Here is a 17,207-nt window from a genome sequence, read left to right on the forward strand (position 1 = left end):
CGGGAGGGAGTGCTTCCGCAGAAGCACAGCATTGGGTGTTTGAGCAGTGCAAGCCAGTTCCCTGGCAGGAATGGTTCCCCATGGGATTTTGGCTGGGGGATGGGCGAGGGAGATGGTGCTGGTGAGTGCCTTCGTTCCCTGCCAAGCTGTGCTCTGTCGTCCGGGGCTCAAAGACTCTCCCTCCTGTTGTCCTCCAGCCTTCCCGCTCTCTAAGCGGAGCTGTTAACTTATAACCTTCCAGATGTTAAGTCCCGCTCACTGTCAGACACACTCCGTCCGGCCCCTCCGCTCTCGCCAGCCAGACTGCGGGCTCTGCTTGGCCGGCGGGCTGCCCCTCCGCCCCAGCTCCCTCCCACCAGTCCCTGTAGCTTGTAGTGTCCACCCCCTCTCCACCCTTCCTACCCTCTCCTTGGGCCTCTCATCTGCGCTTGGCTCCAGAGAATCCGTTCTGCTAGTCTTCTGGCGGTTTTCTGGGTTATTTAGGCAGGTGTAGGTGGAATCTAAGTGATCAGCAGGACGCGGTGAGCCCAGCATCTTCCTACACCGCCATCTTCCCTCTCTCTTCCAGCGCCCCAGTCTCGATGTTCCTTTTATTGACATGCATGTCTACTCATTCCAACACTATTTGTTGAAAAAATTGCCTTTTTGCTATTGATCTACTATTGCCCTTTAGCTAAGACATATTTGTGTGGGTAAATTTCTGGAATTTCTATTCTGTTTCATTGTGAATGATACTGACTTTATAAAATTTTGTTTCTAACATTTTATTTTTAGTGTATAAAAACAAGGTTGATATTTTTATATTTATCTTGTTAAATTCACTCATTCTAAGAGCTTTTTTGAAGATTCATGGGATTTTCTGCATAGACAATATACCATCTGTCAATAGGGATAGTTTAATTTTGTCCTTTCCTATCCAAATGCCTTATATTTCTTTTACTACATTTATGCATTTGTTCTATCACTCCATTATTTTTATTAACTTCTTAATATCTATAGGTCATTAATGATATCCCCTTTTTAGTCTAGACACTGATAGTTTGTGTTCTCTCTTATTTATTTACTTATTTAATCAACGGTGCCTCAGGTTTATTAATTTTATTGATCATTTTGAAGAGCTATATTTTATATTATTTTTCCTAATATTTTTACTTTTCAAAGTTTATTGATATTGCTTTTCTCCTAATTATTTCCTTTCATTTAAAGATTGTATTTGTTTCATTTCACTTTTCATTTCTAAGTGACACTTAAACTATTCACTTGAAACCTTACTTCCAATATGACAATCTCTAACATTTAAATGTTTAGACTGTTCATGTGTCTAGAACATTTGATGTGATAATTAATGTGGTTATTATTAATATTATCATCATTGTCATCATCTCTTTTGGATTTTGTTCCTGTTTCTACTACAATTTCCACCTCTATTGTTTTAAAATATTTGTATATTGGTTTCAGTATTCCATTTTAATTTATCTCTTGATGTTCTGATTTTATATTGTTAAAATGTTTTAGTGGCTGTTTTAGGAATTTTAATATTCTTTTAAACATTACACATTTACTCGAAATTAATATTTTGTCACTTCAAATAAGACATATAAACTTTACAACATATAGGTCCGTTTATCCTTTCCCGTTATGATGCAGTTTTCAGATCTATGACAGCTATATACATTGAAAATCCCATCAGATGATACCATCATTTTGATTTCCATAGATTTACATTTTTTACAAACTTCATAGGTAAAAAATATTTTATTCACCAAGTAATTTAAAATCTATGCTGTTTTCATTCATTTCTGGCATTCCAGGATGCCCTTTGCTATCAATTTCCATCCATGTGAGAAATTCCCTTTAGCATTTCTTTTAAAATACTAATACTCTGTATAAACTCTCTTTTTCTTCATTTGAGGTGCTTTATTTTATCTATACTTCCAAAGGATATTTGCTGAATATAGGATTCAAGATTGATGATTCTTTTGTTTCGGTACTTGAAAAATATTATTCCATTGTCTTCTCAACTCAATGGCTTCTGATGAGAAATCTGCTATCAAATCAGTTTCCCTATATGTAATTTGTTGCTTTGGGGGTGGCGGATGCTAATAAGATTTTTTTCTTTATTTTTGGTATTCAGATAGTTGATTATGATATCACATGGTTTGGATTTCTTTAAGTTGATCTTATTTGGAATTTACTATGTTCTTGAATATGTAAATTTTTATCTTTAGTGAAATTTGGGAACTTTTCAGGAATTCTTTTTCTATAATTTTTGTCTGCTACTATCCATCTTCTCCTTCTGGCTCCTATCACATGAATATTGGACTTCTGACATCGTTCTACTGGTCCCCAAAAGTCCTGTCTTTTTAAACTTCTTTTCAGGTTTTGCATGATTCCAACATTTGAGCAGTTGAGGTTGACATTCATTGATTACCTTTTCAGTTGAATATCATTTAGGTTTCCCTTTTTATGTGTATATTATAAAAAAATTTGGTATGTACCTTTGTCATTTGGAATGTCATGTGACTCTGGGTCCTGTTTACAACTTCTAGATAATATTGATTTTTGTTGTTTTAGCAGGGAGTCGATTAGGTTAAGACAAAATGTCATTCTTAATTTTCTGCTGACTGCTTCTGATGTGTATTTAGTTTATAAAACCTTTGCAGCAGTATCATGGCCCATCCTTATTTTATAATTCTCAGTCTGAAATCTGGAAATTGGTTTTTAAACTGTATTTCAATGTTCAAAACCTTTTCTATGCTGACTCAAGTCAGTTTCATGCATGTACAGCTATGGGGTAAACATTGGTCTTGACATCGCTGCTGTTAAATTTAAAGCGGTCTTTCTCCAGCCCCTCTTCCTTTTGTTATCTTTCCCACTCCATTCTATGTTTCCCAGTGTTCCTCTTCCCAAGGTTCTTTCTATGAACAAGGGGTTTTAGATCTCCCTCACTATTGTCAGAATTCTATTTCCTAAGGTCTGTCACAATTATGTTGGTGGGAAATTGGGCAAGTCTCCTCTTGACTGGCATTCATCTGGTGTAAAAGAAAAAACGTTCAACATATTCTAAAATTTTGTAAGAGAATGATATGACTCATGGAAAGGTGTTTTGGCCCCAAAATTCTATAGAACACTCTTTGGAATATTAGTAGTTAGAAAGAATGATAATAATCATAAAAAATCTGTAGAGTGTAATCTGTAAATGTTCTGTTGATTCTTAGTGTCTGTTCACTGAAATACAGTATTCCAACAATCTAAGAGATAAAAGATAATTTGTTCCCCCGCATCATCATAGTTTCTCATTTGTTAAACTTCAAATTTCGTAATTACTGTTGTATTGCTCTTCCTTTCCACAAATGACTTGCTATTCTAATTAGTAAAGATTTAGGAGCAGATGACAAAAAAACTAGTAGCATAAAAATACCATCTCTATTCACTACGAAATATAAGAATGTTTGCTAAACTCACTTTTCTAATTCAGTTGCCAAATATCATTTCTATTTTGAATACTTTTTCTATTTTGCAATAAAATGCATCACTTGATTACCAAAGTCATACCAGAACAGTCAAATAATTCTGTTAAAATCCCATGTATATCTATCTTATACATAAGAATCTATAACAACCCAACATAAAATGAGCAGATAATGGTTTTAAAATTCTAACACTTGAATCAAGAAAAGCAAATAATTAACAACAACAACAACAACAACAACAACAACACATTAAAACCTTTTAAAAATGCACAAAAGTCTCCTTCCATAAATGTAAAAAAGTTTTCTTCCACTTCTTTTTTCTCTTTTCACTAGGGTCTTGCTAATCATTGCATATCAGCATCAAGAAAATTAAAATTACTTCTTATTACATTTTATTGTTTTCTGTTTTGTCTCATTAGTAATATTGCATGAGAGTTGTTTTCTATTATGTTTTATTACTGCATTTTAGAGTAAGTAATGATTTGGGAGATGGTTTGAAAACATGAATACTCTTTACTACTATTGGGAAACATTTTCTAATTTCTAATATCTACTTACCAAAGAACTTCTGGGAAAGAAAAACATTTAAAAGTTTATGAATATGTAATATATAGCAGACACTAACAGAAAAAAATATATTAAAGTAGCATTTTGTAGAAGAGCTATTACCTAATATTTCCCACTGTGAGCAGCTAAGTAGTCATCCTTATCAGGTGCACTACAACATTCCATCTTATCCAGCTACTCATTCATCTCAAAAATGCCTTTTTAAAAATTTTAAATATGCATTTTTAATATGTATTTTTAAAAATCAAAAGATTGAGATTGTTCAAATTTTTAGTGAAAAACAAGAATTACACTAGGCAATTATTCTAATCATGATTACATAAAACAATGAAAAGTCTTTGATTCAAGCATATACAATGAAAACGGTAACAAGATTTTATTATTCCTGAATTTCTTCTCCTCATTAGAAACCAGAAAGAACTCTTGCAACAACATGTAGGTAAGATAAAACTCTGCCCTGGACTAGTCTGTATCCCTCTTTGTTATTCTTCTGTTGATATTATCCTCACCATTTTCTGCCAAATTTTCTTCCCTGGAAATAAATTTTTGAGTGTGGTTAGTAAAAAAACCTGGTTTCATACCTTAGTTCAACCAAATTACCAGCTGTGTGGTCCTGAGTAAAATATTTTATCTCTCTTGCTTAAATGTATAATATATCTCTCTTCAATTTCTATGGTAAAGAGAACCATTGCTTGCTTCTTGCTAACAAGAAGCTTCCTTTGCCATACCTCTAGGATTTATGTACTTATTTTCATTAAAATAGTGAAAGATATTGGCTGTTTGCATGTGCTGTCCTGCATGTTTCCTTAGCCCTGCAGCTCTATGTAACTATGTAAGCTGTTTGTTCTTCTCAAGGCATTTATTGGTATTAAAGTGACATATCATATTATTTTGTATGAAAATAAATGGTTTGTAGTAGAGTGTTATAATGAAAAATATCCTCCTTTAAAAATAGTAACATACCGGGAATGAATACACTGTATAGACTACGGGTAAAAACTCCTTAATTGTTTTTACTTACCAGCATCATAGAAACTGACATATATAGTCCGTGGTCCTTTAAACAATGCTAGTATTTCTATACTTTTAATTTTTTTATTTGATTTTTAATTAATTTATTTAACATTTTTGCAGCTTTATTGAGTTATGACTGGCAAATTGTATATGAAAAAATTGTACAGTCAAGGGGTATAAAATTTTAGTTATATGATAACTTCTAGGATCTATGTTTAGCATGTTGGTTAGGACTAAAAATACTGTACTATGTCCTTGAAATATGTCAAGAGAATAGGTCTGGAGTTTCTCACCCCCCCCCCCACACACACATAATGAAAACTATGTGAGGAGATCCATGTATCAATTAACTTAATTGTAGTATTCATTTCACAATATGTACATATATGAAATCATCACACTGTAGACGATTTAAAAAATCATGTTGCACAATCTGTATTTTTATATATTCCAAGAACATGCACATATTTTGAAATGACATCTTGATATAAACAAGGCAGAACTGGCAGTGGAGAGAGTCCTGAGCCAACCAATACAGAAAGAGTAAAAAAAAAAAAAAAAGAAACAAATACGTGATCATGCTTTTTCTTAAAGTATCAGACATATAAACATTCAATGTATAATGAGAATCTGAAAAGCAAGGTTGTTTGTTCATCCTCCCACAGAATAGATAAAAGAGATCATAACAGGTAGGGAAAATGGAAGAAACCAAGTAGATGGTAGAGGATGAAACTGCAAAGCTGCCAGATTTTGCTATATCAAATTCTGCCCTTCTCCAGCATTGTGGAGCTATGTGGAAGTTGAGTCAATATTGCCAACTACAAGCTAATAATAAAAACCCATTGATCATTACGGGAAGTAACTCTCATCTATGGCTCATTCTACTTAGAAACTCCTTTGTCCCAGAAAGTCCATTCTATCCCATCTAGACAACCTCTACTACATGTATCATCTACATGTATCATCACTACTCTCCCTTCAAATATAAGTTTTCATACTTTAAAGAGTGAGGTTACTATGAGGGGAAATCTTTATCTCACCAAGGACAAATTAAAAAAAAAAAAATCTAGTCAGAAATATCCCAACTAAGCCATTAGAATACTATAACACATCCTTCACACACAGAAGGCCCTCCATGGAGGATCTCAATTTACTTTCCAAATCTCATCTTCTCACTAGGTAGCTTTCATTCTGACCACACTTTGACATGCGAGGCTCTAAGGAAAGGCCTTCCTTATAAACTTTTCCATGGTTCTCAACAGGCTACCTATGCAAAAGCTAGCCAGGGTGTTGGCATTTTCTCTTAGCATTTAAGGTTTAGCTTGTTCCTTATCTTTCTTCTGACTGCAGTTTGACTATTAATTTTTAGCACTCATATCAAATATGGTAGTTATTTTTTCAGGTGTGTAAGTCCTCCACTAGCCTGTGTGCTCAGCACTAGAATGATTAAACATAGCAAATACTCCTACACTCAAAACTACATCATGCACAAAAAAGCCAGTATGCCATGGGTAATGACATCTGTTCAATAAAATGTCTTGAACACATTCTTTCTCCTGCATAATTATGACCCTATCATTATTTGCTATTACATGATGCCTTGTTTCACTAGTAAATACCTGACAGCTTAACTACCAGACAGGATTAAAATTTAGATTAATCAGTAAGAGTAGATACAAAAATTGGTGTTTGTTTAAGGCAACACAGTTAACATGTGGTAAGCCAAAACTGTAAGAAAGTTTCTGGACTTAACTATTTTCCACTAGATAATAAAGTGATATTAAATAAATAATTGCAATCACTCCCAGAAATGCATTAAAAAAATTAGTTTCCCCTATTTCTAGACCATTTGTCTCTGGACTAATAAAATCCTTATGACACACAGAGACACAGGAGAACTTTTTGTGCGCACTTGCCTTTCTTTTTGCATCAAGCCTCATTCCAACATGAAGGAAAACATTTGAAAAAACAAAATCATTTGCCAAAATCAATCCAGCTTTAATTCTTTTTTCATAGAAAGGTTAATATGACACCAAAATTGCATTAAAGTTCTTTAGGCCATTAACATAGTTCATATGTGCTACCTGTGAGTGGTTTGGGCCAGACTACCTTATGACATCATATGTCAAATGCCAACCTTAATTATAATTGCAGAATCTTATAGCATTTTTAACTCAAATGGGAAATCTATTCACTATGGCCAAATCCTACACAGGAGGGTAAAGATACAAATCTAAGAGATCCCATAAATAGTAATTTGGATTAAAAACTTTTTTTTTAATGTTCAATTACCCTTTAAATGAAGCTGAGCTGCCAAACTTTTCCCTTAGTTTTCCTCTTTTGCCCTGGTTTGTTAACACTTTGGAATTGATTTGTAAACCATTTTCTGTTCTTCAAATAGATTTCTTCAAATTATATACTTGTGTACTACTACAGAAACTTTCTGTATCCAATAGCCAGGATGACTATACAAAACATTTTAAAGTTAAAGAATTTGCCTTAATCTCCTACTCCCCACATCATATTTCATATCCTACCACAATTCTCTACCTATCCCTGATAATACATAAATATATAGCTGGCTAAAGATTTCACATATTGTCTATCCTTAAAGCAGATTTTATTTCCTTCATATCCAGTTTATGCTCTTCTTCTTGCCTCTAGTATTTGTGTCACATATCTGTCTGAAACAAAACAATTTTATATATCTGCATACATACATAGAAAACTAACAACTCAACAACAATTCCGTTCCCATCCTGTAATCTAGTTTATTTAGGCTGAGATAACTTACAATGCTTATTATGTCATCCTTTCCAGAAATGTATCAATTACAAACCTCAATCAAGGAACTACAATCTGCATAAATACTACTTTACTATATAGGGTTGAATAAATTAAAATTGACACAAGCTCCCATTCTACTGAACTGGCAGAAATTTAATCTCAGTCATCACCTGGGCTTCCCTATATGTACTCTTCCAGAATTACACATGAATAAAGCAGGCTTTACAGAGAGCATGGGATGAGGGAAGAGAAGACCCCTAATCTCCATTCTATTGTGCTCTATACTAACATCTCCACCAGGGAGCAACTCCTCTCTGAAGTTTTACCATTTTCTCAGGCACTGTCAAAGCGCTCTGCAAAGCCCACTGCATGCCAGTGTGATGGGATCCACAAATTTGTGTATCTTCTCTAGTGAGAGAACAACTAAGACTATCAATTTATTCTTTTTATAGCTGTCAACAGTAAGATGATTTCAGTTTTCAGGTAAACAACAGCCAAGACATATACATGTTTTTCAGAAAATGGGTAGACTTTTTTTTTCTGCCAGTGTAAACTTTAAATCATCTAAGGCAGAGGGTAAGCTTGAGGGTTTAAAATGTTGTGTGCCAAAAAAATGAGTAATAGTATAGTTAGTAGGGCTTGTTTTGCACCCCAGTCTATACTTATGGTGGAAAAACTTACTGGAGTAGCCTATCTCTCTGCTGATAACAATTAAGAACTCAGAAACAAAAAACAGAACTGTTTGAAGGTAGCAGAGCCCAAAAGGAATATGACCTTTGAGAGAAGGTAAACATGACAGGCGAAATCTACATTCATTCAGCTTTGTTTCTGAAAGTACTGTTCTATTTTCAAGATGCTTCTGAGATGAAGCTCAAACAGAAGGTAGTCACTTAGGGCTGAGGAGTCAGAGATTACAGTTCGAGGCCACAAGAGCAAATGAAAAGGATGAAGCCACAAAGGTGTAGGAGTCCCAGAACTGAATAGAAACATACCATACCTACTTGTTCCATACCTGACCTCCAATTCTGCAGGGAAAGACTCCAAGCAGCCCAGGGAAATACTACAGACAGAACACTAAAAGTTCTCAGCAGAGATTTCATCAACCGCCTGCCACTGGAGATACAGCATTGGAAGCTGTAGTCCTGCTAAGTCAGAGGGGCTTGGTAAGCACCTCAGACTTGCGATTAAAATGAAGAAAGGCCACACATGTCAGAAATTAGGATCCACCTTCCATAATGACAACTGTCACATGAAATGCTAAACCAATCATCCATAACATGAAGATGATCTTGCAGCCGTATCTGTTTACTGGAACAAAATTCAAAACTTCTCAGAAGATTAAAGACTTCAGACTTTCCTTACAATGTAGGATTGACAATTTTCAGTTTTCAATAAACAATTAAAAGGTATATGAAATTACCAGAAAATGTGATCTACATAAAGGGCCACAGTCAATAAAAACAGATCCACAACAACCAAGGTGTTATAACTAGCAGAAAATAAATTTAAAATTACTATGATAAACATGTTCAGAATCTAGAGAAAAAGACTGAGATGAATCACTAGATGGGATATTTTAGGAGATGTATGAAGATTTTCATGGAAATATATAATAAAAATCTTAGAAGTAAAAAATACAATACCAAATACATACATACATGCACACTCACACCACACCAAGGTGAACTGGATAAACAGTACAGTAAACACAATAAAAGAAAGGATCGGGGCGCCTGGGTGGCTCAGTCGGTTGGGTAGCCGACTTCGGCTCAAGTCATGATCTCGCGGTCCGTGAGTTCGAGCCCCGCGTCGGGCACTGTGCTGACAGCTCAGAGCCTGGAGCCTGTTTCCGATTCTGTGTCTCCCTCTCTCTCTGCCCCTCCCCCGTTCATGCTCTGTCTCTCTCTGTCTCAAAAATAAACAAACGTTGAAAAAAAAAAAAAAAAAAGAAAGGATCAATAGGAATAAAGATAAGTCAATAGGAATTGTCCAAATGGAAGCCCAGACAGAAAAAAAAAGTTTGAAAAAAAAAAAAAAGAACGAAAGAAGTCTGTCTGAAAGACCTGTCTGACAGTATCAAGTAGTCTAACATATGTGTATTCAAGTCCCAGAAAGAGAAGAAAATGAAAATAGGGCAGAAAAATATTTGAAAATTATGAGCTAGCATTTTTCTAAATTTTATTCAAACAAACACAAAACTCCAACTGTGTATGCAGAAATTACAGCAAACCACAGCAGAATATAAAGAAAAGCATACCTAAAATATCATGTTTAAAATGATAAAAAAACAAAGATGTAGAGAAAATATTAGGAGCAGCCAGAGAAAAGACAGACTATATACAGTAGATCAAAATTAACATTCATGGCTAGCTTTTTATTACAAAAAAAAATAGAAAACAGAAGACAATGAAGAAATATTTTTTAGTGTGCTGAAAAAATAAATAACACAACTGTCAATATAGATTTCTACATACAGTGAAATTATCTTTCAGAATCAAAGGTAAAATAAAGCCTATGTCAAATAAGTAAATTTTGATAAACCAATACATGTAATGACAGAGAAAATTCTTTATGCTTAATGTATAGATACTGACTGTATGTAAGTTTAGATCTATAGCAGAAAGAACTGCTACTGAAAACAGTACATATGTGAATAATTTTAAAATATAATTTTTCTTTTCTTAAATCACTTGTAGTCAATTAACTTATCAAAGGCAAAAATACAATATATGCTGCAGGGTTTCTAGAATTTCTAGAAGTAAAACATTTCACAAAAACAGTACAAACTACATCTGAGATTATAAGTAGAAATAAACTATCTGCCACTACATGATATACATTATTTAAAGTTGCATAAAATTAACTCAAGATCACAGTAAGAATGCATAGTGCATTTCTAGATCAACTATTAAAGAAAAGCACAAAGAGATAAAGCTTAAAACCAGTAGACAAAAAAAAGAATGGCACAGTAAAATATATTAGAATGACCAAAAGAAGATAGAAAAAAAGAATAAAAGAAATATAGGGAACACTTAGCAAGATGGTCAACATTCATTCATGTGAGAATAATTTATATGGACAATACCCCCCAAAAGTCATGTTTTTTTAAATAGGACAAGAAAGTTTGACTTACATATATGATGCTAACTACAGGTGCACTTTAAATGTAGAGATAGAGACATGTGGAAAGTCAAAAATGGAAAACTATGTTCCATACAAACATACGTAAGAAAAATAGCATGTCTAGATTAATATAAGGCATAATGGGCTTAAAGAAAAGGATTATTATTAGTAATGAAAACTATATTTTATAATCATTAAAGGGTCAATATTTCAAAAAGACATCACAATCCTAAATTTGTCTATAAATTACAGAAATTCAAAATATCTGAAGCAGAAGTGTCAGAATTAAAAAGATAAATAGACAAATACACAATTTTACATGGATAAGAGTTTCTCTTGTAATCAGCAGAATAAATAAAATCTTCTGAAAACTAGGAACAGAAGGAACTTCCAAATTTGATAGAAAATCTTTAAAAAATATCACCTACTATACTTAATGATAAAATATTAAATAATTTCCCCCTACATATTATGTGATGAAGCTATTCCACTCTTAATTATACAATAAAATGAAAAGTATATGTCATATATGTCGAGAAAATGAAAGCATACTTGTACTCAAGTTATCATAGAAGTTTGATTGGTAATAGTCAAATACTGAAAATAATTCAAATATTTCTCAACAGGCAACTCAATAAACAAACTATGGTATAGTCATACAGTTAAATATTACTCAACAACAGAAAGGAACAACTTATACACACCACAAAATGGATGATTATAAAAATAATTATGCTGAATAAAAGAAGCCAGTTTAAAAAAAATTTTTTTTCAATGTTTATTTATTTTTGGGACAGAGAGAGACAGAGCATGAACAGGGGAGGGGCAGAGAGAGAGGGAGACACAGAATCGGAAACAGGCTCCAGGCTCTGAGCCATCAGCCCAGAGCCCGACGCGAGGCTCGAACTCACGGACCACGAGATCGTGACCTGGCTGAAGTCGGACGCTTAACCGACTGCGCCACCCAGGCGCCCCAAAAGAAGCCAGTTTTAAAAAGCATACACTGTATGATGAGGTTTCTATAATAGTCAAAAAATGTTTACTAATACACAGTGACTGAAAAATTAGCTGTTGCCTGGAGATAGTGGCATGAGATAGAGACATGTAAGAAAACTTCTGGAGGTGACTGATAATGCTCATGATCTTGATTGTGCAATTTCATGGACATGTGTGTGTTCAAACTTAATTCAGGATAGCCTTTAAACATGTGCAATTTATTGTGTCAGTTATACATCAGTAAAGATTATTAATAAAGATAGATATATTAGGAATGCGCAAGATCTGCAATTTTAAGAAAGTACTGTTGGTTTAACAAAAGGATATAATTAAATGTAAAGACATATAATGATAATGGAATGAAACACTCAGTATTTAATGATATATTTTTTTCCATCTGTAGATTTGTGAACAGACTATTTTTTTTAAACAGCATACTTTTTTTCTTAATTTTTATAGAAAGGCAAAGAAACTGGAATATCACATGCATTCTTTTAAAAAATTAACATTGGAGTACTTAGTACCTGGTTTAACAAGTTTCTATAAAGCTACTGTAATTAATAAATATGCCGCCATGAGGATAGACACATACATCAATAGAACACAGCAGAGTCCAAAAGTACATTGTCATATACACAATGGCAGTTCAGTGGAGAAGGAAAAATGTTTTCAATCAGAGATACTAGATAATTAAGTCCAAAGCATGAACTACTAACCTTATCTCACACCAAAAACAAAAATTAATATGAAATTTGTCATATACCTAAAGGTAAAGCTAAAATTCTAAAGTTCCTAGAAAAAAATAGAAAAATATCTCAAACCTGTGCAAAAGAAAGATTTCTTTGACAAAATGCATTCATACATTGCTGGTGGGAATTTGAAATGATATGTTGACTCTGGAAAAAAAATCTGCAATTTCTTATAAAATTAAATATAGCAATTTGTTTACAGCCCAGTAATTTCATTGTTTGGCATTTATCCCAGAGAAATTAAAAGTTATATTCATACAAAAACATATACACAAATGTTCATAGCAGCTGTATTCATAATTGCCCAAAATTGGAAACATGTTAAGTGTCATTAACTGGGCAAATGGTTAAACTGTGATATACCTATATCATGGAATTCTATTAGTCAAAGAAACAAAAAACTAATACATACAACTTAGATGGATCTCAAGAAAATTACAGAGTGAAAATATTCATTCACATAGGGTCACATATTATAGAGAGAGATGGAGGACAGACAAGTGTTCCAGGGCTTAGGGGTGGGTGGTGGTGGGTGATGCCTAGAAAGTAAGACTGTGCAAAAGCTTCTGTGTCTCGACTGTGGTGGTGGTTCCATGAATCTACAAATATCACGAAATTACACACACATGCACACACATACACACACACACGAGTATGTGAAAAGCAGTGAAATCTGAATACTCTTTGGATTGTATCAATATTAATTCCTAGATTTTTATATTGTGGTACAATAACAGCAGATATTTTCATTGAGTAAATTAGGTGAAGGATACATGGGCCTCTCTAAAAAATTATCCAAATTTCTATTGAAATATTCTGTAATTACTTCAAAATTTAAAAAAGATTTTAAAAAAGCACTAAATTGAAAAAATAATACTTTAATTCATTCATCAAACTGAATTGATGAAATTTAATTCACCAAAATTAAATTTACCAAAATTTAACTATATGCTCATCAAAAAACAGCAGTATTATATGATAAGGCCAATATAAACATCAAATGATATTCAACGTTAGTAATCTTCAGAGACTGCAAAATATACCCTCAATGAGGTACAACTTCATATCCTTCAGAATGTTTAAAATTAAAAAGCACACAGTACTAATCTGACAAGGATGCAAAACAGTCAAAATTTGCATACATTGCCATTAGATTTGTAAATGATACAACTATTTTCTAAAAATGTTTGGCAGTTTCTACCCTATGACCCAGCAATTGTACTACTAGGTATTTATCCAAGGGATACAGGTGTGTGGTTTCAAAGGGGTACATGCACCCCAATGTTTATAGCAGTGCTATTGACAATAGCCAAAGTACGGAAAGAGCCCAAATGTCTATCAACAGATGAATGGATAAAGAAGATGTGGTGTGTACACACACAATGGAATATTACTTAGCAATCAAACAGTATGAAATCTTGCCATTTGCAACAACATGGATGGAACTAGAGGGTATTATGCTAAGTGAAATTCGTCAGAGAAAGACAAACATCATATGACTTCACTCATAAGTGGAATTTAAGATACAAAACAGATGAACATAAGGGAAGGGAAGCAAAAATAATATAAAAACAGAGAGGGGGACAAAACATAAGACACTCTTAAATATAGAGAATAAACTGAGGATTGCTGGAGGGGTTGTGGGGGGGGGGAGTGGCTAAATATGCAAGGGGCATGAAGGAAGACACTTGTTGGGATGAGCACCAGGTGATATACTTGGGAGATGAATCACTGGATTCTACTCCTGAAATCATTATTGCACCAGATGCTAACTCACTTGGATGTAAGTTAAAAAAAAATGTTTGGTAATTTCATATAACAATAAACATTCATTTAAATTCATACATGTAAACATGAAATAGACTCAGCTATCCCACCCATGAGAATTAAAATTGTATATCTATACAAAAAGACCTTATGAGAATACTGATAGTGACTTTATTCATAATAGTCAAATGCTAGAAATAACCCAAACATTCACTGGTAAGAGCAAGGATAAACAAATTATGGTATATTTTTGAAGTAAGCACTCAGCAATAAAAAGAATAAACTACACAACACAAATTGGGTAAATCCCAGAGAAATTATATGAAAAAAGCCAGATATAGAAAAGGAAGAAAAGTAAAAGTATATACTGTATGACTCCATATATAAAGGTAGAGAGATTGGGAAGAGAAAATGGAATTTGTGACAGATGGAAATATTCTATATTTTGACTGAAGTTATGGCTACATGGATATATAAACTTTTCAAAACTCGTCAAACTCTACACTCAGATATGTGTATTTTATGAGATGTATATGACATTTCAATTTTAAAAACTGACCTTAGACAAGCTGATTTAGTTGTAAAATGTGGGCGTTTAATCAATGACGTTCAACCTTCCATGCACATTATAATCACCTGGCTATTTTTAAAAGACTACTATGCATAGCAAGATTCACTTCCAAAGCATCTCATGAACATTTCCTGTGTTAAGTCCCTCACGATAGTATTTCTTAGAATTTCAATGGTGACTGTTATGGGCAAACAGGATTGAGAATCCTGAATGAGATGATCTCTAAAGTATCTTCCTCTAATAAATTTCAAGAGCTCTTACAATAAATGGCCTAAAAATAAATTACATAATTATGACAAAAATGTTACTTTTCAATAGCCTGAACATTATCACTTTTTTTTTAATGTTTATTTATTTTTGAGAGAGAGACAGAGACAGAGTGTGAGCCGGGAGCAGGCAGTCTCCAGGCTGTGAGTTGTCAGCACGGAGTCCGATGTGGGGCTCAAACCCACACACTGCGAGATCATGACAGCCTAAGTTGGATACTTCACCCACTGAGCCACCCAGGTGCTCCAGAGCATTATCACTTTCTAATCATTTACAGGAAATGTTTTTCACATTTTCTTCCATACCTGACTTTAATCTTTTAATAAATTGTAATGTTTATAAATAGCCCTTAAACATATGAAAACATACATATCTTGTATGTAAAGATTACTATATGTAAAAACCAAGCACTTACTAAACATGAAAATCAAGCTAAATTTTCAAATATTAGATTAGGAAAAAATCTAAAGTTTGAATGCATAAAATATTAGCAGGGCAATATTAAAAAGATTCATATATTGCTGGCTAACATGCAGAATGGCACAATGCCATGTAAGTTGATTCATCAGTATATTATTGTTAAATATACAATTGCCAACTCTAGAAATCTAAACAAATGCCTTAACAAATATAAAACAATATATGCCAAAGGTTATTCATAATGGAATTATTTTTAATATTAGCAATTTTGAAATCATCCATTATCTATCAATAGGGGATGATCGAATACACTGAGGTATGTTCAAACAATAAAATTGTATGCATTACTTAAAAAATGAGTGAAGTCTATGTACTATTACAGAATGGTTGCAGGGATATATAGTTTAATGAAAAAATTCTAGAAGTAGAGTGTCATAAATAGTATGTCATCTTTTTAATTGGTGTGTCATTGCACACATATACATAATATTTTAGTGGACAGAGATAAAGTAGTTAATTCACATTTTATACATATATATATAATTTTATATTTTAATATAAATGTAAATAGACTTTATATTTATTTTATTTTTATATTCTTAATGTAAATGATTATAGGTATACGTATACATATGAGTATAGCCACAGCCACATCCACATCTATATCTATGTCATATCTTTATCTATACTGAATTTGATAAGAGAAATGACACTTTAGTAGGAATAGTCACACTAATATAAACACACCTTAGTTTCACTGTAGAAAACAAGAAAACTCTAGGAGAAGTTACTTATTTTAGATTACTAGAAGATAATTTTATTAGGACTGAAATAAAAAAAGAAAAGAAAAACCAGGACACCTGGGTGGCTCAGTTGGTTAGGCATCTGACTTCGGCTCAGGTCATGATCTCATGGTTAGTGGGTTCAAGCCCCTCATCAGGCTCTGCACTAACAGCTCAGAGCCTTGAGCCTACTTCGGATTCTGTGTCTCCATCTCTCTCTGCCCCTCCCCTGCTCAAGCTCTGTCTGTCTGTCTCTCTCTCTCTCAAAAATAAACATTAAAAAAAATTTTACAAGAACAGAAATACCAGGAAAATTTGGGCAAGTAGCTTAAAGCAATTCCACAGGCTAAACTTGAGATCATCTGAAACAAAAATAAAAAGGATTGTAGCTAATTGTAATATTTTGAAAAAATAACAAACTCATGAATCCCTCTAAAAGATGTGAAAAAAATCATTTAAATGTTATCATTGTGCTAAGAACTTGTAGTAAAAGAGGATAAATTAAGCATCCATTCTGTCTTTCTAAGGGGAGTTATTGCACTCCCTAGTTGGTGGAATAAATCAGTGTGTGTGTGTGTGTGTGTGCGCGCGCGCGTGTGTGTGAGAGAGAGATAGAGAGAGACAGAGAGATTGAGAGAGGGAGAGATGGTTTTAAGAAGAGTGAATAGAACTTTGTAAAGAAATATTTTGG

Source organism: Leopardus geoffroyi, chromosome D3 (genome assembly GCF_018350155.1).
Source record: "Leopardus geoffroyi isolate Oge1 chromosome D3, O.geoffroyi_Oge1_pat1.0, whole genome shotgun sequence".
NCBI classification, from domain to species: domain Eukaryota; kingdom Metazoa; phylum Chordata; class Mammalia; order Carnivora; family Felidae; genus Leopardus; species Leopardus geoffroyi.